The 21,282-nt window shown below is 37.4% G+C and overlaps 13 non-coding genes across 13 annotated transcripts; all 13 read right to left on the minus strand.

Moving 5' to 3' along the window:
- Positions 1 to 849: 849 nt before the first annotated feature.
- On the minus strand, positions 850 to 922 carry trnat-cgu (transfer RNA threonine (anticodon CGU)). The gene has a single exon. It is a non-coding gene; the product is annotated as a tRNA-Thr (tRNA).
- A 255-nt stretch (positions 923 to 1,177) lies between these two features.
- Positions 1,178 to 1,250, minus strand: trnal-caa (transfer RNA leucine (anticodon CAA)). The gene has a single exon. It is a non-coding gene; the product is annotated as a tRNA-Leu (tRNA).
- A 253-nt stretch (positions 1,251 to 1,503) lies between these two features.
- On the minus strand, positions 1,504 to 1,576 carry trnat-cgu (transfer RNA threonine (anticodon CGU)). The gene has a single exon. It is a non-coding gene; the product is annotated as a tRNA-Thr (tRNA).
- Positions 1,577 to 4,762: 3,186 nt separating this feature from the next.
- Positions 4,763 to 4,835, minus strand: trnat-cgu (transfer RNA threonine (anticodon CGU)). The gene has a single exon. It is a non-coding gene; the product is annotated as a tRNA-Thr (tRNA).
- Positions 4,836 to 5,740: 905 nt separating this feature from the next.
- trnat-cgu (transfer RNA threonine (anticodon CGU)) lies at positions 5,741 to 5,813 on the minus strand. The gene has a single exon. It is a non-coding gene; the product is annotated as a tRNA-Thr (tRNA).
- Positions 5,814 to 10,762: 4,949 nt separating this feature from the next.
- On the minus strand, positions 10,763 to 10,835 carry trnat-ugu (transfer RNA threonine (anticodon UGU)). The gene has a single exon. It is a non-coding gene; the product is annotated as a tRNA-Thr (tRNA).
- Positions 10,836 to 11,251: 416 nt separating this feature from the next.
- Positions 11,252 to 11,324, minus strand: trnat-ugu (transfer RNA threonine (anticodon UGU)). Its single transcript has one exon. It is a non-coding gene; the product is annotated as a tRNA-Thr (tRNA).
- Positions 11,325 to 12,064: 740 nt separating this feature from the next.
- Positions 12,065 to 12,137, minus strand: trnat-ugu (transfer RNA threonine (anticodon UGU)). The gene has a single exon. It is a non-coding gene; the product is annotated as a tRNA-Thr (tRNA).
- Positions 12,138 to 12,878: 741 nt separating this feature from the next.
- On the minus strand, positions 12,879 to 12,951 carry trnai-uau (transfer RNA isoleucine (anticodon UAU)). The gene has a single exon. It is a non-coding gene; the product is annotated as a tRNA-Ile (tRNA).
- Positions 12,952 to 13,531: 580 nt separating this feature from the next.
- On the minus strand, positions 13,532 to 13,604 carry trnai-uau (transfer RNA isoleucine (anticodon UAU)). Its single transcript has one exon. It is a non-coding gene; the product is annotated as a tRNA-Ile (tRNA).
- Positions 13,605 to 15,966: 2,362 nt separating this feature from the next.
- trnai-uau (transfer RNA isoleucine (anticodon UAU)) lies at positions 15,967 to 16,039 on the minus strand. Its single transcript has one exon. It is a non-coding gene; the product is annotated as a tRNA-Ile (tRNA).
- A 3,669-nt stretch (positions 16,040 to 19,708) lies between these two features.
- Positions 19,709 to 19,781, minus strand: trnai-uau (transfer RNA isoleucine (anticodon UAU)). Its single transcript has one exon. It is a non-coding gene; the product is annotated as a tRNA-Ile (tRNA).
- Positions 19,782 to 20,361: 580 nt separating this feature from the next.
- Positions 20,362 to 20,434, minus strand: trnai-uau (transfer RNA isoleucine (anticodon UAU)). The gene has a single exon. It is a non-coding gene; the product is annotated as a tRNA-Ile (tRNA).
- Between the last annotated feature and the right edge of the window lie 848 nt (positions 20,435 to 21,282).

The following is a 21,282-nucleotide window of genomic DNA, read 5'->3' on the forward strand; positions in this document are numbered from 1 at the left end:
TCTATTATTTTCAAAAAACCCAAATTTGGAACTCAGTGCTTCATGTGAGAATTGAACTCACGACCTTCAGATTATGAGACTGACACACTACCTGCTTCGCCAATGAAGCTGTGACTATTTGGAAAAACTGCTCAAGTCAAATCCATTTTTTCTCATTTTTTTTCTATTATTTTCAAAAAAACCAAATTTGGAACTCAGTGCTTCATGTGAGGGTTGAACTCACGACCTTCAGATTATGAGACTGACGCGCTACCTGCTTCGCCGATGAAGCTGTGACTTTTTGGAAAAACTGCTCAAATCAAATCCATTTTTTTCTCATTTTTTTTGTATTATTTTAAAAAAAACCAAATTTGGAACTCAGTGCTTCATGTGAGGGTTGAACTCACGACCTTCAGATTATGAGACTGACGCGCAACCTGCTCGCCAATGAAGCTGTGTCTATTTGGAAAAACTGCTCAAGTCAAATCCATTTTTTTCTCATTTTTTTTCTAATATTTTCAAAAAACCCAAATTTGGAACTCAGTGCTTCATGTGAGGGTTGAACTCACGACCTTTAGATTATGAGACTGACGCGCTACCTGCTTCGCCAATGAAGCTGTGACTATTTGGAAAAACTGCTCAAGTCAAATCAATTTTTTTCTCATTTTTTTTCTATTATTTTCAAAAAACCCAAATTTGGAAATCAGTGCTTCATGTGAGGGTTGAACTCACAACCTTTAGATTATGAGACTGACGCGCTACCTGCTTCGCCAATGAAGCTGTGACTATTTGGAAAAACTGCTCAAGTCAAATCAATTTTTTTCTCATTTTTTTTATATTATTTTCAAAAAACCCAAATTTAGAACTCAGTGCTTCATGTGAGAATTGAACTCACGACCTTCAGATTACGAGACTGACGCGCAACCTGCTTCGCCAATGAAGCTGTGACTATTTGGAAAAACTGCTCAAGTGAAATCCATTTTTTTCTCATTTTTTTTTTTATTATTTTCAAAAAACCCAAATTTGGAACTCAGTGCTTCATGTGAGGATTGAACTCACGACCTTCAGATTATGAGACTGACGCGCTACCTGCTTTGCCAATGAAGCTGTGACTATTTGGAAAAACTGCTCAAGTGAAATCCATTTTTTTCTCATTTTTTTTTGTATTATTTTCAAAAAACCCAAATTTGGAACTCAGTGCTTCATGTGAGGATTGAACTCACGACCTTCAGATTTTGAGACTGACGCGCAACCTGCTTCGCCAATGAAGCTGTGACTATTTGGAAAAACTGCTCAAGTCAAATCCATTTTTTTCTCATTTTTTTTCTATTATTTTCAAAAAACCCAAATTTGGAACTCAGTGCTTCATGTGAGAATTGAACTCAAGACCTTCAGATTACGAGACTGACACGCAACCTGCTTCGCCAATGAAGCTGTGACTATTTGGAAAAACTGCTCAAGTCAAATCCATTTTTTTCTCATTTTTTTTATATTATTTTCAAAAAACCCAAATTTAGAACTCAGTGCTTCATGTGAGAATTGAACTCACGACCTTCAGATTACGAGACTGACGCGCAACCTGCTTCGCCAATGAAGCTGTGACTATTTGGAAAAACTGCTCAAGTGAAATCCATTTTTTTCTCATTTTTTTTTTTATTATTTTCAAAAAACCCAAATTTGGAACTCAGTGCTTCATGTGAGGGTTGAACTCACGACCTTCAGATTATGAGACTGACGCGCTACCTGCTTTGCCAATGAAGCTGTGACTATTTGGAAAAATTGCTCAAGTCAAATCCATTTTTTTCTCATTTTTTTTCTATTGTTTTCAAAAAACCGAAATTTGGAACTCAGTGCTTCATGTGAGGGTTGAACTCACGACCTTCAGATTATGAGACTGACGCGCTACCTGCTTCGCCAATGAAGCTGTGACTATTTGGAAAAACTGCTAAAGTGAAATCCATTTTTTTCTTATTTTTTTCTATTATTTTCAAAAAACCCAAATTTGGAACTCAGTGCTTCATGTGAGGGTTGAACTCACGACCTTCAGATTATGAGACTGACGCGCTACCTGCTTCGCCAATGAAGCTGTGACTATTTGGAAAAACTACTCAAGTCAAATCCATTTTTTTCTCATTTTTTTTCTATTATTTTCAAAAAACCCAAATTTGGAACTCAGTGCTTCATGTGAGAATTGAACTCACGACCTTCAGATTACGAGACCGACGCGCAACTTGCTTCGCCAATGAAACTGAGACTATTTGGAAAATCTGCTCAAGTCAAATCAATTTTTTTCTCATTTTTTTTCTATTATTTTCAAAAAACCCAAATTTGGAACTCAGTGCTTCATGTGAGAATTGAACTCACGACCTTCAGATTATGAGACTGACGCACTACCTGCTTAGCCAATGAAGCTGTGACTATTTGGAAAAACTGCTCAAGTCAAATCCATTTTTTTCTCATTTTTTTCTATTATTTTCAAAAAACCCAAATTTGGAACTCAGTGCTTCATGTGAGGGTTGAACTCACGACCTTCAGATTATGAGACTGACGCGCTACCTGCTTCGCCAATGAAGCTGTGACTATTTGGGTAAACTGTTTAAGTCAAATCCATTTTTTTCTCATTTTTTTTCTATTATTTTCAAAAAACCCAAATTTGGAACTCAGTGCTTCATGTGAGGGTTGAACTCACGACCTTTAGATTATGAGACTGACGCGCTACCTGCTTCGCCAATGAAGCTGTGACTATTTGGAAAAACTGCTCAAGTGAAATCCATTTTTTTCTCATTTTTTTTTTGTATTATTTTCAAAAAACCCAAATTTGGAACTCAGTGCTTCATGTGAGGGTTGAACTCACGACCTTCAGATTATGAGACTGACGCGCAACCTGCTTCGCCAATGAAGCTGTGACTATTTGGAAAAACTGCTCAAGTCAAATCCATTTTTTTCTCATTTTTTTCTCTTATTTTCAAAAAACCCAAATTTGGAACTCAGTGCTTCATGTGAGAATTGAACTCACGACATTCAGATTACGAGACTGACGTGCAACCTGCTTCGCCAATGAAGCTGTGACTTTTTGGAAAAACTGCTCAAGTCAAATCCATTTTTTTCTCATTTTTTTCTATTATTTTCAAAAAACCCAAATTTGGAACTCAGTGCTTCATGTGAGGGTTGAACTCACGACCTTCAGATTATGAGACTGACGCGCTACCTGCTTCACCAATGAAGCTGTGACTATTTGGAAAAACTACTCAAGTCAAATCCATTTTTTTCTCATTTTTTTTCTATTATTTTCAAAAAACCCCAAATTTGGAACTCAGTGCTTCATGTGAGGGTTGAACTCACGACCTTCAGATTATGAGACTGACACGCAACCTGCTTCGCCAATGAAGCTGTGACTATTTGGAAAAACTGCTCAAGTCAAATCCATTTTTTTCTCATTTTTTTTCTATTATTTTCAAAAAACCCAAAATTGGAACTCAGTGTTTCATGTGAGGATTGAACTCACGACCTTCAGATTAAGAGACTGACGCGCTACCTGCTTCGCCAATGAAGCTGTGACTATTTGGAAAAACTGCTCAAGTCAAATCCATTTTTTTCTCATTTTTTTTTCTATTGTTTTCAAAAAACCCAAATTTGGAACTCAGTGCTTCATGTGAGGGTTGAAATCACGACCTTCAGATTATGAGACTGACGCGCTACCTGCTTCGCCAATGAAGCTGTGACTATTTGGAAAAACTGCTCAAGTCAAATCCATTTTTTTCTCATTTTTTTTCTATTATTTTCAAAAAACCCAAATTTGGAACTCAGTGCTTCATGTGAGGGTTGAACTCACGACCTTCAGATTATGAGACTGACGCACTACCTGCTTCGCCAATGAAGCTGTGACTATTTGGAAAAACTGCTCAAGTCAAATCCATTTTTTTCTCATTTTTTTCTATTATTTTCAAAAAACCCAAATTTGGAACTCAGTGCTTCATGTGAGGGTTGAACTCACGACCTTCAGATTATGAGACTGACGCGCTACCTGCTTCGCCAATGAAGCTGTGACTATTTGGAGAAACTGCTCAAGTCAAATCCATTTTTTCTCATTTTTTTTCTATTATTTTCAAAAAACCCAAATTTGGAACTCAGTGCTTCATGTGAGGGTTGAACTCACGACCTTCAGATTATGAGACTGACGCGCTACCTGCTTCGCCGATGAAGCTGTGACTATTTGGAAAAACTGCTCAAATCAAATCCATTTTTTTCTCATTTTTTTTGTATTATTTTAAAAAAACCCAAATTTGGAACTCAGTGCTTCATGTGAGGATTGAACTCACGACCTTCAGATTATGAGACTGACGCGCAACCTGCTTCGCCAATGAAGCTGTGTCTATTTGGAAAAACTGCTCAAGTCAAATCCATTTTTTTCTCATTTTTTTTCTAATATTTTCAAAAAACCCAAATTTGGAACTCAGTGCTTCATGTGAGGGTTGAACTCACGACCTTTAGATTATGAGACTGACGCGCTACCTGCTTCGCCAATGAAGCTGTGACTATTTGGAAAAACTGCTCAAGTCAAATCAATTTTTTTCTCATTTTTTTTCTATTATTTTCAAAAAACCCAAATTTGGAAATCAGTGCTTCATGTGAGGGTTGAACTCACAACCTTTAGATTATGAGACTGACGCGCTACCTGCTTCGCCAATGAAGCTGTGACTATTTGGAAAAACTGCTCAAGTCAAATCCATTTTTTTCTCATTTTTTTTATATTATTTTCAAAAAACCCAAATTTAGAACTCAGTGCTTCATGTGAGAATTGAACTCACGACCTTCAGATTACGAGACTGACGCGCAACCTGCTTCGCCAATGAAGCTGTGACTATTTGGAAAAACTGCTCAAGTCAAATCCATTTTTTTCTCATTTTTTTTCTATTATTTTCAAAAAACCCAAATTTGGAACTCAGTGCTTCATGTGAGAATTGAACTCACGACCTTCAGATTATGAGACTGACACACTACCTGCTTCGCCAATGAAGCTGTGACTATTTGGAAAAACTGCTCAAGTCAAATCCATTTTTTCTCATTTTTTTTCTATTATTTTCAAAAAACCCAAATTTGGAACTCAGTGCTTCATGTGAGGGTTGAACTCACGACCTTCAGATTATGAGACTGACGCGCTACCTGCTTCGCCGATGAAGCTGTGACTATTTGGAAAAACTGCTCAAATCAAATCCATTTTTTTCTCATTTTTTTTGTATTATTTTAAAAAAACCCAAATTTGGAACTCAGTGCTTCATGTGAGGATTGAACTCACGACCTTCAGATTATGAGACTGACGCGCAACCTGCTTCGCCAATGAAGCTGTGTCTATTTGGAAAAACTGCTCAAGTCAAATCCATTTTTTTCTCATTTTTTTTCTAATATTTTCAAAAAACCCAAATTTGGAACTCAGTGCTTCATGTGAGGGTTGAACTCACGACCTTTAGATTATGAGACTGACGCGCTACCTGCTTCGCCAATGAAGCTGTGACTATTTGGAAAAACTGCTCAAGTCAAATCAATTTTTTTCTCATTTTTTTTCTATTATTTTCAAAAAACCCAAATTTGGAAACTCAGTGCTTCATGTGAGGATTGAACTCACGACCTTTAGATTATGAGACTGACGCGCTACCTGCTTCGCCAATGAAGCTGTGACTATTTGGAAAAACTGCTCAAGTCAAATCAATTTTTTTCTCATTTTTTTTATATTATTTTCAAAAAACCCAAATTTAGAACTCAGTGCTTCATGTGAGAATTGAACTCACGACCTTCAGATTACGAGACTGACGCGCAACCTGCTTCGCCAATGAAGCTGTGACTATTTGGAAAAACTGCTCAAGTCAAATCCATTTTTTTCTCATTTTTTTTCTATTATTTTCAAAAAACCCAAATTTGGAACTCAGTGCTTCATGTGAGGGTTGAACTCACGACCTTCAGATTATGAGACTGACGCGCTACCTGCTTCGCCAATGAAGCTGTGACTATTTGGAAAAACTGCTCAAGTCAAATCCATTTTTTTCTCATTTTTTTCTATTATTTTCAAAAAACCCAAATTTGGAACTCAGTGCTTCATGTGAGGGTTGAACTCACAACCTTCAGATTATGAGACTGACGCGCTACCTGCTTCGCCAATGAAGCTGTGACTATTTGGAAAAACTGCTCAAGTGAAATCCATTTTTTTCTCATTTTTTTTCTATTATTTTCAAAAAACCCAAATTTAGAACTCAGTGCTTCATGTGAGAATTGAACTCACGACCTTCAGATTACGAGACTGACGCGCAACCTGCTTCGCCAATGAAGCTGTGACTACTTAGAAAAACTGCTCAAGTGAAATCCATTTTTTTCTCATTTTTTTTTGTATTATTTTCAAAAAACCCAAATTTGAAACTCAGTGCTTCATGTGAGGATTGAACTCACGACCTTCAGATTATGAGACTGACGCGCTACCTGCTTCGCCAATGAAGCTGTGACTATTTGGAAAAACTGCTCAAGTGAAATCCATTTTTTTCTCATTTTTTTTTTGTATTATTTTCAAAAAACCCAAATTTGGAACTCAGTGCTTCATGTGAGGATTGAACTCACGACCTTCAGATTATGAGACTGACGCGCAACCTGCTTCGCCAATGAAGCTGTGACTATTTGGAAAAACTGCTCAAGTCAAATCCATTTTTTTCTCATTTTTTTCTATTATTTTCAAAAAACCCAAATTTGGAACTCAGTGCTTCATGTGAGGGTTGAACTCACGACCTTCAGATTATGAGACTGACGCGCTACCTGCTTCGCCAATGAAGCTGTGACTATTTGGAAAAACTGCTCAAGTCAAATCCATTTTTTTCTCATTTTTTTTCTATTATTTTCAAAAAACCCAAATTTGGAACTCAGTGCTTCATGTGAGGGTTGAACTCACGACCTTCAGATTACGAGACTGACGCGCAACCTGCTTCGCCAATGAAGCTGTGACCATTTAGAAAAACTGCTCAAGTCAAATCCATTTTTTTCTCATTTTTTTCTATTATTTTCAAAAAACCCAAATTTGGAACTCACGACCTTCAGATTACGAGACTGACGCGCAACCTGCTTCGCCAATGAAGCTGTGACCATTTAGAAAAACTGCTCAAGTCAAATCCATTTTTTTCTCATTTTTTTCTATTATTTTCAAAAAACCCAAATTTGGAACTCAGTGCTTCATGTGAGGGTTGAACTCACGACCTTCAGATTACGAGACTGACGCGCAACCTGCTTCGCCAATGAAGCTGTGACTATTTGGAAAAACTGCTCAAGTCAAATCCATTTTTTTCTCATTTTTTTTCTATTATTTTCAAAAAACCCAAATTTGGAACTCAGTGTTTCATGTGAGGGTTGAACTCACAACCTTCAGATTATGAGACTGACGCGCAACCTGCTTCGCCAATGAAGCTGTGACTATTTGGAAAAACTGCTCAAGTCAAATCCATTTTTTCTCATTTTTTTTCTATTATTTTCAAAAAACCCAAATTTGGAACTCAGTGCTTCATGTGAGAATTGAACTCACGACCTTCAGATTATGAGACTGACGCGCTACCTGCTTCGCCAATGAAGCTGTGACTATTTGGAAAAACTGCTCAAGTCAAATCCATTTTTTTCTCATTTTTTTTCTATTATTTTCAAAAAACCTAAATTTGGAACTCAGTGCTTCATGTGAGAATTGAACTCACGACCTTCAGATTATGAGACTGACGCGCTACATGCTTCGCCAATGAAGCTGTGACTATTTGGAAAAACTGCTCAAGTCAAGTCCATTTTTTTCTCATTTTTTTCTATTATTTTCAAAAAACCCAAATTTGGAAATCAGTGCTTCATGTGAGGGTTGAACTCACGACTTTCAGATTATGAGACTGACGCGCTACCTGCTTCGCCAATAAAGCTGTGACTATTTGGAAAAACTGCTCAAGTCAAATCCATTTTTTTCTCATTTTTTTTGTATTATTTTCAAAAAACCCAAATTTGGAACTCAGTGCTTCATGTGAGGAAGGAACTCACGACCTTCAGATTATAAGACTGACGCGCAACCTGCTTCGCCAATGAAGCTGTGACTATTTGGAAAAACTGCTCAAGTCAAATCCATTTTTTTCTCATTTTTTTTCTATTATTTTCAAAAAACCCAAATTTGGAACTCAGTGCTTCATGTGAGAATTGAACTCACGACCTTCAGATTATGAGACTGACGCGCTACCTGCTTCGCCAATGAAGCTGTGACTATTTGGAAAAACTGCTCAAGTCAAATCCATTTTTTTCTCATTTTTTTCTATTATTTTCAAAAAACCCAAATTTGGAACTCAGTGCTTCATGTGAGGGTTGAACTCACGACCTTCAGATTATGAGACTGACGCGCTACCTGCTTCGCCAATGAAGCTGTGATTATATGGAAAAACTGCTCAAGTCAAATCCATTTTTTTCTCATTTTTTTTCTATTATTTTCAAAAAACCCAAATCTGGAACTCAGTGCTTCATGTGAGAATTGAACTCACAACCTTCAGATTACGAGACAGACGCGCAACCTGCTTCGCCAATGAAGCTGTGACTATTTGGAAAAACTGCTCAAGTCAAATCCATTTTTTTCTCATTTTTTTTCTATTATTTTCAAAAAACCCAAATTTGGAACTCAGTGCTTCATGTGAGAATTGAACTCACGACCTTCAGATTATGAGACTGACGCGCTACCTGCTTCGCCAATGAAGCTGTGACTATTTGGAAAAACTGCTCAAGTCAAATCCATTTTTTTCTCATTTTTTTTCTATTATTTTCAAAAAACCCAAATTTGGAACTCAGTGCTTCATGTGAGGGTTGAACTCACGACCTTCAGATTATGAGACTGACGCGCAACCTGCTTCGCCAATGAAGCTGTGACTATTTGGAAAAACTGCTCAAGTCAAATCCATTTTTTTCTCATTTTTTTTCTATTGTTTTCAAAAAACCCAAATTTGGAACTCAGTGCTTCATGTGAGGATTGAACTCACGACCTTCAGATTATGAGACTGACGCGCAACCTGCTTTGCCAATGAAGCTGTGACTATTTGGAAAAACTGCTCAAGTCAAATCCATTTTTTTCTCATTTTTTTCTATTATTTTCAAAAAATCCAAATTTGGAACTCAGTGCTTCATGTGAGGATTGAACTCACAACCTTCAGATTAGGACAATGACGCGCTACCTGCTTCGCCAATGAAGCTGTGACTATTTGGAAAAACTGCTCAAGTGAAATACATTTTTTTCTCATTTTTTTTTTGTATTATTTTCAAAAAACTCAAATTTGGAACTCAGTGCTTCATGTGAGGTGTGAACTCACGACCTTCAGATTGTGAGACTGACGCGCTACCTGCTTCGCCAATGAAGCTGTGACTATTTGGAAAAACTGCTCAAGTCAAATCCATTTTTTTCTCATTTGTTTTCTATTATTTTCAAAAAACCCAAATTTGGAACTCAGTGCTTCATGTGAGGGTTGAACTCACGACCTTCAGATTATGAGACTGACGCGCAACCTGCTTCGCCAATGAAGCTGTGACTATTTGGAAAAACTGCTCAAGTCAAATCCATTTTTTTCTCATTTTTTTCTATTATTTTCAAAAAACCCAAATTTGGAACTCAGTGCCTCATGTGAGGGTTGAACTCACGACCTTCAGATTATGAGACTGACGCGCTACCTGCTTCGCCAATGAAGCTGTGATTATTTGGAAAAACTGCTCAAGTCAAATCCATTTTTTTCTCATTTTTTTTCTATTATTTTCAAAAAACCCAAATCTGGAACTCAGTGCTTCATGTGAGAATTGAACTCACAACCTTCAGATTACGAGACTGACGCGCAACCTGCTTAGCCAATGAAGCTGTGACTATTTGGAAAAACTGCTCAAGTCAAATCCATTTTTTTCTCATTTTTTTCTATTATTTTCAAAAAACCCAAATTTGGAACTCAGTGCTTCATGTGAGGGTTGAACTCACGACCTTCAGATTATGAGACTGACGCGCTACCTGCTTCGCCAATGAAGCTGTGACTATTTGGAAAAACTGCTCAAATCAAATCCATTTTTTTCTCATTTTTTTTCTATTATTTTCAAAAAACCCAAATTTGGAACTCAGTGCTTCATGTGAGGGTTGAACTCACGACCTTCAGATTATGAGACTGACGCGCAACCTGCTTCGCCAATGAAGCTGTGACTATTTGGAAAAACTGCTCAAGTCAAATCCATTTTTTTCTCATTTTTTTTCTATTATTTTCAAAAAACCCAAATTTGGAACTCAGTGCTTCATGTGAGGGTTGAACTCACGACCTTCAGATTATGAGACTGACGCGCTACCTGCTTCGCCAATGAAGCTGTGACTATTTGGAAAAACTGCTCAAGTCAAATCCATTTTTTTCTCATTTTTTTTGTATTATTTTCAAAAAACCCAAATTTGGAACTCAGTGCTTCATGTGAGGTTGGACTCACGACCTTCAGATTATGAGACTGACGCGCAACCTGCTTCGCCAATGAAGCTGTGACTATTTGGAAAAACTGCTCAAGTCAAATCCAATTTTTTCTCATTTTTTTTCTATTATTTTCAAAAAACCCAAATTTGGAACTCAGTGCTTCATGTGAGAATTGAACTCACGACTTTCAGATTATGAGACTGACGCGCTACCTGCTTCGCCAATGAAGCTGTGACTATTTGGAAAAACTGCTCAAGTCAAATCCATTTTTTTCTCATTTTTTTTCTATTATTTTCAAAAAACCCAAATCTGGAACTCAGTGCTTCATGTGAGAATTGAACTCACAACCTTCAGATTACAAGACTGACGCGCAACCTGCTTCGCCAATGAAGCTGTGACTATTTGGAAAAACTGCTCAAGTCAAATCCATTTTTTTCTCATTTTTTTTCTATTATTTTCAAAAAACCCAAATTTGGAACTCAGTGCTTCATGTGAGAATTGAACTCACGACCTTCAGATTATGAGACTGACGCGCTACCTGCTTCGCCAATGAAGCTGTGACTATTTGGAAAAACTGCTCAAGTCAAATCCAATTTTTTCTCATTTTTTTTCTATTATTTTCAAAAAACCCAAATTTGGAACTCAGTGCTTCATGTGAGAATTGAACTCACGACTTTCAGATTATGAGACTGACGCGCTACCTGCTTCGCCAATGAAGCTGTGACTATTTGGAAAAACTGCTCAAGTCAAATCCATTTTTTTCTCATTTTTTTTCTATTATTTTCAAAAAACCCAAATCTGGAACTCAGTGCTTCATGTGAGAATTGAACTCACAACCTTCAGATTACAAGACTGACGCGCAACCTGCTTCGCCAATGAAGCTGTGACTATTTGGAAAAACTGCTCAAGTCAAATCCATTTTTTTCTCATTTTTTTTCTATTATTTTCAAAAAACCCAAATTTGGAACTCAGTGCTTCATGTGAGGGTTGAACTCACGACCTTCAGATTATGAGAGTGACGCGCCACCTGCTTCGCCAATGAAGCTGTGACTATTTGGAAAAACTGCTCAAGTCAAATCCATTTTTTTCTCATTTTTTTTCTATTATTTTCAAAAAACCCAAATTTGGAACTCAGTGCTTCATGTGAGGGTTGAACTCACGACCTTCAGATTATGAGACTGACGCGCTACCTGCTTCGCCAATGAAGCTGTGACTATTTGGAAAAACTGCTCAAGTCAAATCCATTTTTTTCTCATTTTTTTTGTATTATTTTCAAAAAAACCAAATTTGGAACTCAGTGCTTCATGTGAGGTTGGACTCACGACCTTCAGATTATGAGACTGACGCGCAACCTGCTTCGCCAATGAAGCTGTGACTATTTGGAAAAACTGCTCAAGTCAAATCCAATTTTTTCTCATTTTTTTTCTATTATTTTCAAAAAACCCAAATTTGGAACTCAGTGCTTCATGTGAGAATTGAACTCACGACTTTCAGATTATGAGACTGACGCGCTACCTGCTTCGCCAATGAAGCTGTGACTACTTGGAAAAACTGCTCAAGTCAAATCCATTTTTTTCTCATTTTTTTCTATTATTTTCAAAAAACCCAAATCTGGAACTCAGTGCTTCATGTGAGAATTGAACTCACAACCTTCAGATTACAAGACTGACGCGCAACCTGCTTCGCCAATGAAGCTGTGACTATTTGGAAAAACTGCTCAAGTCAAATCCATTTTTTTCTCATTTTTTTTCTATTATTTTCAAAAAACCCAAATTTGGAACTCAGTGCTTCATGTGAGAATTGAAGTCACGACCTTCAGATTATGAGACTGACGCGCTACCTGCTTCGCCAATGAAGCTGTGACTATTTGGAAAAACTGCTCAAGTCAAATCCATTTTTTTCTCATTTTTTTTCTATTATTTTCAAAAAACCCAAATTTGGAACTCAGTGCTTTATGTAAGGGTTGAACTCACGACCTTCAGATTATGAGACTGACGCGCTACCTGCTTCGCCAATGAAGCTGTGACTATTTGGAAAAACTGCTCAAGTCAAATCCATTTTTTTCTCATTTTTTTCTATTATTTTCAAAAAACCCAAATTTGGAACTCAGTGCTTCATGTGAGGATTGAACTCACGACCTTCAGGATATGAGACTGACGCGCTACCAGCTTCGCCAATGAAGCTGTGACTATTTGGAAAAACTGCTAAAGTGAAAACCATTTTTTTCTCATTTTTTTTCTATTATTTTCAAAAATCCCAAATTTGGAACTCAGTGCTTCATGCGAGGGTTGAACTCACGACCTTCAGATTATGAGACTGACGCGCTACCTGCTTCGCCAATGAAGCTGTCACTATTTGGAAAAACTGCTCAAGTCAAATCCATTTTTTTCTCATTTTTTTTCTACTATTTTCAAGAAACCCAAATATGGAACTCAGTGCTTCATGTGAGGGTCGAACCCACGACCTTCAGATTATAAGACTGACGCGCTACCTGCTTCGCCAATGAAGCTGTGACTATTTGGAAAAACTGCTCAAGTGAAATCCATTTTTTTCTCATTTTTTTTTGTATCATTTTCAAAAAATCAAAATTTGGAACTCAGTGCTTCATGTGAGGATTGAACTCACGACCTTCAGATTATGAGACTGACGCGCAACCTGCTTCGCCAATGAAGCTGTGACTATTTGGAAAAACTGCTCAAGTCAAATCCATTTTTTTCTCATTTTTTTTCTATTATTTTCAAAAAACCCAAATTTGGAACTCAGTGATTCATGTGAGGGTTGAACTCACGACCTTCAGATTATGAGACTGACGCGCTACCTGCTTCGCCAATGAAGCTGTGACTATTTGGAAAAACTGCTCAAGTCAAATCCATTTTTTTCTCATTTTTTTTCTATTATTTTCAAAAAACCCAAATTTGGAACTCAGTGCTTCATGTGAGGGTTGAACTCACGACCTTCAGATTATGAGACTGACGCGCTACCTGCTTCGCCAATGAAGCTGTGACTATTTGGAAAAACTGCTCAAGTCAAATCCATTTTTTTCTCATTTTTTTTCTATTATTTTCAAGAAACCCAAATATGGAACTCAGTGCTTCATGTGAGGGTCGAACCCACGACCTTCAGATTATAAGACTGACGCGCTACCTGCTTCGCCAATGAAGCTGTGACTATTTGGAAAAACTGCTCAAGTGAAATCCATTTTTTTCTCATTTTTTTTTGTATTATTTTCAAAAAACCCAAATTTGGAACTCAGTGCTTCATGTGAGGGTTGAACTCACGACCTTCAGATTATGAGACTGACGCGCAACCTGCTTCGCCAATGATGCTGTGACTATTTGGAAAAACTGCTCAAGTCAAATCCATTTTTTTTCTATTATTTTCAAAAAACCCAAATTTGGAACTCAGTGCTTCATGTGAGGGTTGAACTCACGACCTTCAGATTATGAGACTGACGCGCAACCTGCTTCGCCAATGAAGCTGTGACTATTTGGAAAAACTGCTCAAGTCAAATCCAATTTTTTCTCATTTTTTTTCTATTATTTTCAAAAAACCCAAATTTGGAACTCAGTGCTTCATGTGAGAATTGAACTCACGACTTTCAGATTATGAGACTGACGCGCTACCTGCTTCGCCAATGAAACTGTGACTATTTGGAAAAACTGCTCAAGTGAAAACCATTTTTTTCTCATTTTTTTCTATTATCTTCAAAAAACCCAAATTTGGAACTCAGTGCTTCATGTGAGGATTGAACTCACGACCTTCAGATTATGAGACTGACGCGCTACCTGCTTCGCCAATGAAGCTGTGACTATTTGGAAAAACTGCTCAAGTCAAATCCATTTTTTTCTCATTTTTTTTCTATTATTTTCAAAAAACCCAAATTTGGAACTCAGTGCTTCATGTGAGGGTTGAACTCACGACCTTCAGATTATGAGACTGACGCGCTACCTGCTTCGCCAATGAAGCTGTGACTATTTGGAAAAACTGCTCAAGTCAAATCCATTTTTTTCTCATTTTTTTTCTATTATTTTCAAAAAACCCAAATTTGGAACTCAGTGCTTCATGTGAGGGTTGAACTCACGACCTTCAGATTATGAGACTGACGCGCTACCTGCTTCGCCAATGAAGCTGTGACTATTTGGAAAAACTGCTCAAGTCAAATCCATTTTTTTCTCATTTTTTTTCTATTATTTTCAAAAAACCCAAATTTGGAACTCAGTGCTTCATGTGAGGGTTGAACTCACGACCTTCAGATTATGAGACTGACGCGCTACCTGCTTCGCCAATGAAGCTGTGACTATTTGGAAAAACTGCTCAAGTGAAATCCATTTTTTTCTCATTTTTTTTTGTATTATTTTCAAAAAATCCAAATTTGGAACTCAGTGCTTCATGTGAGGATTGAACTCACGACCTTCAGATTATGAGACTGACGCGCAACCTACTTCGCCAATGAAGCTGTGACTATTTGGAAAAACTGCTCAAGTCAAATCCATTTTTTTCTCATTTTTTTTCTATTATTTTCAAAAAACCCAAATTTGGAACTCAGTGCTTCATGTGAGGGTTGAACTCACGACCTTCAGATTATGAGACTGACGCGCTACCTGCTTCGCCAATGAAGCTGTGACTATTTGGAAAAACTGCTCAAGTCAAATCCATTTTTTTCTCATTTTTTTTCTATTGTTTTCAAAAAAACCAAATTTGGAACTCAGTGCTTCATGTGAGGGTTAAACTCACGACCTTCAGATTATGAGACTGACGCGCTACCTGCTTCGCCAATGAAGCTGTGAGTATTTGGAAAAACTGCTCAAGTCAAATCCATTTTTTTCTCATTTTTTTTCTATTATTTTCAAAAAACCCAAATTTGGAACTCAGTGCTTCATGTGAGAATTGAACTCACGACCTTCAGATTACGAGACTGACGCGCAACCTGCTTCGCCAATGAAGCTGTGACTATTTGGAAAAACTGCTCAAGTCAAATCCATTTTTTTCTCATTTTTTTTCTATTATTTTCAAAAAACCCAAATTTGGAACTCAGTGCTTCATGTGAGGGTTGAACTCACGACCTTCAGATTATGAGACTGACGCGCTACCTGCTTCGCCAATGAAGCTGTGACTATTTGGAAAAACTGCTCAAGTCAAATCCATTTTTTTCTCATTTTTTTTCTATTATTTTCAAAAAACCCAAATTTGGAACTCAGTGCTTCATGTGAGGGTTGAACTCACGACCTTCAGATTATGAGACTGACGCGCTACCTGCTTCGCCAATGAAGCTGTGACTATTTGGAAAAACTGCTCAAGTCAAATCCATTTTTTTCTCATTTTTTTTCTATTATTTTCAAAAAACCCAAATTTGGAACTCAGTGCTTCATGTGAGGGTTGAACTCACGACCTTCAGATTATGAGACTGACGCGCTACCTGCTTCGCCAATGAAGCTGTGACTATTTGGAAAAACTGCTCAAGTCAAATCCATTTTTTTCTCATTTTTTTTCTATTATTTTCAAGAAACCCAAATATGGAACTCAGTGCTTCATGTGAGGGTCGAACCCACGACCTTCAGATTATAAGACTGACGCGCTACCTGCTTCGCCAATGAAGCTGTGACTATTTGGAAAAACTGCTCAAGTGAAATCCATTTTTTTCTCATTTTTTTTTGTATTATTTTCAAAAAACCCAAATTTGGAACTCAGTGCTTCATGTGAGGATTGAACTCACGACCTTCAGATTATGAGACTGACGCGCAACCTGCTTCGCCAATGAAGCTGTGACTATTTGGAAAAACTGCTAAAGTGAAATGCATTTTTTTCTCATTTTTTTTTGTATCATTTTCAAAGAATCCAAATTTGGAACTCAGTGCTTCATGTGAGGATTGAACTCACGACCTTCAGATTATGAGACTGACGCGCAACCTGCTTCGCCAATGATGCTGTGACTATTTGGAAAAACTGCTCAAGTCAAATCCATTTTTTTTCTATTATTTTCAAAAAACCCAAATTTGGAACTCAGTGCTTCATGTGAGGGTAGAATTCACGACCTTCAGATTATGAGACTGATGCGCTACCTGCTTCGCCAATGAAGCTGTGACTATTTGGAAAAACTGCTCAAGTGAAATCCATTTTTTTCTCATTTTTTTTTGTATCATTTTCAAAAAATCCAAATTTGGAACTCAGTGCTTCATGTGAGGATTGAACTCACGACCTTCAGATTATGAGACTGACGCGCAACCTGCTTCGCCAATGAAGCTGTGACTATTTGGAAAAACTGCTAAAGTGAAATGCATTTTTTTCTCATTTTTTTCTATTATTTTACAAAAACCCAAATTTGGAACTCAGTGCTTCATGTGAGGATTGAACTCACGACCTTCAGATTATGAGACTGACGCGCAACCTGCTTCGCCAATGAAGCTGTGACTATTTGGAAAAACTGCTCAAGTGAAATCCATTTTTTTCTCATTTTTTTTTTGTATTATTTTCAAAAAACCCAAATTTGGAACTCAGTGCTTCATATGAGGCTTGAACTCACGACCTTCAGATTATGAGACTGACGCGCAACCTGCTTCGCCAATGAAGCTGTAACTATTTGGAAAAACTGCTCAAGTCAAATCCATTTTTTTCTCATTTTTTTTCTATTATTTTCAAAAAACCCAAATTTGGAACTCAGTGCTTCATGTGAGGGTTGAACTCACGACCTTCAGATTATGAGACTGATGCGCTACCTGCTTCGCCAATGAAGCTGTGACTATTTGGAAAAACTGCTCAAGTGAAATCCATTTTTTTCTCATTTTTTTTTGTATCATTTTCAAAAAATCCAAATTTGGAACTCAGTGCTTCATGTGAGGATTGAACTCACGACCTTCAGATTATGAGACTGACGCGCAACCTGCTTCGCCAATGAAGCTGTGACTATTTGGAAAAACTGCTCAAGTCAAATCCATTTTTTTCTCATTTTTTTTCTATTATTTTCAAAAAACCCAAATTTGGAACTCAGTGCTTCATGTGAGGGTTGAACTCACGACCTTCAGATTATGAGACTGACGCGCTACCTGCTTCGCCAATGAAGCTGTGACTATTTGGAAAAACTGCTCAAGTCAAATCCATTTTTTTCTCATTTTTTTTCTATTATTTTCAAAAAACCCAAATTTGGAACTCAGTGCTTCATGTGAGGGTTGAACTCACGACCTTCAGATTATGAGACTGACGCGCTACCTGCTTCGCCAATGAAGCTGTGACTATTTGGAAAAACTGCTCAAGTCAAATCCATTTTTTTCTCATTTTTTTTCTATTATTTTCAAAAAACCCAAATTTGGAACTCAGTGCTTCATGTGAGGGTTGAACTCACGACCTTCAGATTATGAGACTGACGCGCTACCTGCTTCGCCAATGAAGCTGTGACTATTTGGAAAAACTGCTCAAGTCAAATCCATTTTTTTCTCATTTTTTTTCTATTATTTTCAAAAAACCCAAATTTGGAACTCAGTGCTTCATGTGAGGGTTGAACTCACGACCTTCAGATTATGAGACTGACGCGCTACCTGCTTCGCCAATGAAGCTGTGACTATTTGGAAAAACTGCTCAAGTCAAATCCATTTTTTTCTCATTTTTTTTCTATTATTTTCAAAAAACCCAAATTTGGAACTCAGTGCTTCATGTGAGGGTTGAACTCACGACCTTCAGATTATGAGACTGACGCGCTACCTGCTTCGCCAATGAAGCTGTGACTATTTGGAAAAACTGCTCAAGTGAAATCCATTTTTTTCTCATTTTTTTTTGTATTATTTTCAAAAAATCCAAATTTGGAACTCAGTGCTTCATGTGAGGATTGAACTCACGACCTTCAGATTATGAGACTGACGCGCAACCTGCTTCGCCAATGAAGCTGTGACTATTTGGAAAAACTGCTCAAGTCAAATCCATTTTTTTCTCATTTTTTTTCTATTATTTTCAAAAAACCCAAATTTGGAACTCAGTGCTTCATGTGAGGGTTGAACTCACGACCTTCAGATTATGAGACTGACGCGCTACCTGCTTCGCCAATGAAGCTGTGACTATTTGGAAAAACTGCTCAAGTCAAATCCATTTTTTTCTCATTTTTTTTCTATTGTTTTCAAAAAACCCAAATTTGGAACTCAGTGCTTCATGTGAGGGTTAAACTCACGACCTTCAGATTATGAGACTGACGCGCTACCTGCTTCGCCAATGAAGCTGTGACTATTTGGAAAAACTGCTCAAGTCAAATCCATTTTTTTCTCATTTTTTTTCTATTATTTTCAAAAAACCCAAATTTGGAACTCAGTGCTTCATGTGAGAATTGAACTCACGACCTTCAGATTACGAGACTGACGCGCAACCTGCTTCGCCAATGAAGCTGTGACTATTTGGAAAAACTGCTCAAGTCAAATCCATTTTTTTCTCATTTTTTTCTATTATTTTCAAAAAACCCAAATTTGGAACTCAGTGCTTCATGTGAGGGTTGAACTCACGACCTTCAGATTATGAGACTGACGCGCTACCTGCTTCGCCAATGAAGCTGTGACTATTTGGAAAAACTGCTCAAGTCAAATCCATTTTTTTCTCATTTTTTTTCTATTATTTTCAAAAAACCCAAATTTGGAACTCAGTGCTTCATGTGAGGGTTGAACTCACGACCTTCAGATTATGAGACTGACGCGCTACCTGCTTCGCCAATGAAGCTGTGACTATTTGGAAAAACTGCTCAAGTCAAATCCATTTTTTTCTCATTTTTTTTCTATTATTTTCAAAAAACCCAAATTTGGAACTCAGTGCTTCATGTGAGGGTTGAACTCACGACCTTCAGATTATGAGACTGACGCGCTACCTGCTTCGCCAATGAAGCTGTGACTATTTGGAAAAACTGCTCAAGTCAAATCCATTTTTTTCTCATTTTTTTCTATTATTTTCAAAAAACCCAAATTTGGAACTCAGTGCTTCATGTGAGGATTGAACTCACGACCTTCAGGTTATGAGACTGACGCGCTACCTGCTTCGCCAATGAAGCTGTGACTATTTGGAAAAACTGCTAAAGTGAAAACCATTTTTTTCTCATTTTTTTTCTATTATTTTCAAAAATCCCAAATTTGGAACTCAGTGCTTCATGCGAGGGTTGAACTCACGACCTTCAGATTATGAGACTGACGCGCTACCTGCTTCGCCAATGAAGCTGTCACTATTTGGAAAAACTGCTCAAGTCAAATCCATTTTTTTCTCATTTTTTTTCTACTATTTTCAAGAAACCCAAATATGGAACTCAGTGCTTCATGTGAGGGTCGAACCCACGACCTTCAGATTATAAGACTGACGCGCTACCTGCTTCGCCAATGAAGCTGTGACTATTTGGAAAAACTGCTCAAGTGAAATCCATTTTTTTCTCATTTTTTTTTGTATCATTTTCAAAAAATCAAAATTTGGAACTCAGTGCTTCATGTGAGGATTGAACTCACGACCTTCAGATTATGAGACTGACGCGCAACCTGCTTCGCCAATGAAGCTGTGACTATTTGGAAAAACTGCTCAAGTCAAATCCATTTTTTTCTCATTTTTTTTCTATTATTTTCAAAAAACCCAAATTTGGAACTCAGTGCTTCATGTGAGGGTTGAACTCACGACCTTCAGATTATGAGACTGACGCGCTACCTGCTTCGCCAATGAAGCTGTGACTATTTGGAAAAACTGCTCAAGTCAAATCCATTTTTTTCTCATTTTTTTTCTATTATTTTCAAAAAACCCAAATTTGGAACTCAGTGCTTCATGTGAGGGTTGAACTCACGACCTTCAGATTATGAGACTGACGCGCTACCTGCTTCGCCAATGAAGCTGTGACTATTTGGAAAAACTGCTCAAGTCAAATCCATTTTTTTCTCATTTTTTTTCTATTATTTTCAAGAAACCCAAATATGGAACTCAGTGCTTCATGTGAGGGTCGAACCCACGACCTTCAGATTATAAGACTGACGCGCTACCTGCTTCGCCAATGAAGCTGTGACTATTTGGAAAAACTGCTCAAGTGAAATCCATTTTTTTCTCATTTTTTTTTGTATTATTTTCAAAAAACCCAAATTTGGAACTCAGTGCTTTATGTGAGGACTGAACTCACGACCTTCAGATTATGAGACTGACGCGCAACCTGCTTCGCCAATGATGCTGTGACTATTTGGAAAAACTGCTCAAGTCAAATCCATTTTTTTTCTATTATTTTCAAAAAACCCAAATTTGGAACTCAGTGCTTCATGTGAGGGTTGAACTCACGACCTTCAGATTATGAGACTGACGCGCAACCTGCTTCGCCAATGAAGCTGTGACTATTTGGAAAAACTGCTCAAGTCAAATCCAATTTTTTCTCATTTTTTTTCTATTATTTTCAAAAAACCCAAATTTGGAACTCAGTGCTTCATGTGAGAATTGAACTCACGACTTTCAGATTATGAGACTGACGCGCTACCTGCTTCGCCAATGAAGCTGTGACTACTTGGAAAAACTGCTCAAGTCAAATCCATTTTTTTCTCATTTTTTTTCTATTATTTTCAAAAAACCCAAATTTGGAACTCAGTGCTTCATGTGAGGGTTGAACTCACGACCTTCAGATTATGAGACTGACGCGCCACCTGCTTCGCCAATGAAGCTGTGACTATTTGGAAAAACTGCTCAAGTCAAATCCATTTTTTTCTCATTTTTTTCTATTATTTTCAAAAAACCCAAATTTGGAACTCAGTGCTTCATGTAAGGGTTGAACTCACGACCTTCAGATTATGAGACTGACGCGCTACCTGCTTCGCCAATGAAACTGTGACTATTTGGAAAAACTGCTCAAGTCAAATCCATTTTTTTC

This window comes from Urocampus carinirostris, chromosome 16 (genome assembly GCF_059441175.1).
Source record: "Urocampus carinirostris isolate Australia breed hairy pipefish chromosome 16, RoL_Ucar_1.0, whole genome shotgun sequence".
In the NCBI taxonomy this organism is placed as follows: Eukaryota; Metazoa; Chordata; class Actinopteri; order Syngnathiformes; family Syngnathidae; genus Urocampus; species Urocampus carinirostris.